This window comes from Myotis lucifugus, unplaced genomic scaffold (genome assembly GCF_000147115.1).
Source record: "Myotis lucifugus unplaced genomic scaffold, Myoluc2.0 scaffold_190, whole genome shotgun sequence".
Lineage (NCBI taxonomy): Eukaryota > Metazoa > Chordata > Mammalia > Chiroptera > Vespertilionidae > Myotis > Myotis lucifugus.
Genome location: NW_005871238.1, coordinates 1,092,422 through 1,094,247, shown reverse-complemented (window position 1 = coordinate 1,094,247; position 1,826 = coordinate 1,092,422).

The window sequence follows — 1,826 nt, the reverse complement described above, 5'->3', positions numbered from 1 at the left end:
AGTGGTCTCCTCCTGCCTGTTCTCTCCTAATTCATGGCTCTGCTGGTCCAGCCCTGCCCTGTGCTGGAACCGCCTGGGAGGAGAACCAAGTGTGGGTGGAGAGGAGGAGAGTTGTTTTGGAGAGAGAGTATTAAGCACAAGCAAATGAGACTCTGGAATGCTCTTTTCCTCCTGGCTCCCTTTCCCTTTTCTGCATCATCAGCATCAGTCTGGCGGCGCTTTGGGCCCTGGGAATTGTAAGCAGTCGTTGGCTTTTAGAATCACAGAATAAAAGAGTATTCGAGTTGTAAGAGACCTTTAAGATTACCTAATTAATACCCCTTGTTGAACAGACGATGAAAAGGAAACCCGGAGACGTTAGGTGACTTTCTGTGCTCACGTACAGTAAAGGGTTACCGGGACCGGATAGGGGAGACACATACCACCTTTGGAGGCAGGAGGAATAAGTAGAAACAATCCCAATTTGTAGAGTTTATACAAGAGGAGGAATTCCTCCCTCCTGCCTGGCTCAGAGTGAGAGGGTAGTTTGTTCTGCAGATGTGGGTGTCTGCACTGGAATAACCCCTTATCTGTAACCATTCCTGTGCACCCAGCATCTTACAGGTGCCCTATTCAGGCACTCTAGGAATGGGGTTTTACAAAGAAGACTGGGCTACACGTAATAGTAGGTAAAATAAAAGTATCCGTGTTGGATTGTGATCTCTACGGTTACTTACCACTTTAAAATGCTCTGGCTACAATCTGTGTTTCCCAGAGATTTGCACAAAGTCTGGCGTAGGTAGTCTGTGGGATTAAAGAACTGGTAGCCACAGTGAAAACTGGGGGTTGGGAGTAGAGAAGGGGAGTGGAGGGAATGCAGGTTTTGGCTCCTGGGTGCCCTGTCCACTCAGCAATAGCCTGGGTCACTGGGGGCGTGGAATGTGAAGCTGGCACCAGTGCTGGGCTGGACACGGCTGTGTGGGCCCTGGGCATTCCGCTCCCCACGCTGCCTCTGGGGAGGGAGAGGAGGGACGCAGCCGGAGTGGGGTGAACACTACATATTCTTCTGGGAGGGGGATGGCAGCACCTGGAGCGGGGAAAACAACGCAGCAACTTGGCTCAGTTCTGCTTCACGCTCTAAGCCTTCTCTGTGTGACTTGTTCTTTATCAGTAAATTCTATGTAGATTTTCCACATTGTTTTCCTCTTGAATTTTCCACCCAACTAAACCAGTGCTCCCTATTCTGCTTCTTGCTTCTACTGTTCAGTTTTAATGAACCCCATCCTTAATGGTAAGCTCTGTATGGGTTTTAATTCTAACCTTAATTGAATTCTACTTTCAGTCTTAGCCTTAATCTATCATAGACTCTAACCACTAATCCTAATACCAAACCCAACTGAATTGTCAATTTTAACCAGTATCTTAATTCTAACCTGTTATAAGCCAGCAACTAGGACAGCGACTTGCACATCATAAAAATGATCACAGGTAGCATTTATCGAGAACCCACTGTATGCCGACTTTGCACTGGGTAGTTGACATGTGCACGATCTCATGTAGGCACCTAAAACCATCCTAATGCGGTTGGCATTATTAGCTGCCTTACAACTATGAGGAAACAAAGGTTTAACTAGATTATGCAATTTGTAAATACTAAATCCAAATCCACTCTTTAATTTCTGCTTGACTAGAAAGCTGGTACTCATTCCTTTTTCCACCAACAAATATCTTTTTCAAAATCCTAATTCTAACTGGAGTGATTTCTAACATACTGAGTTTCTCCAAAGTATATTATTAGATTTTAGCAACTAAATAGTAATAGAAAGTAGCAACCAACCAACCAATCA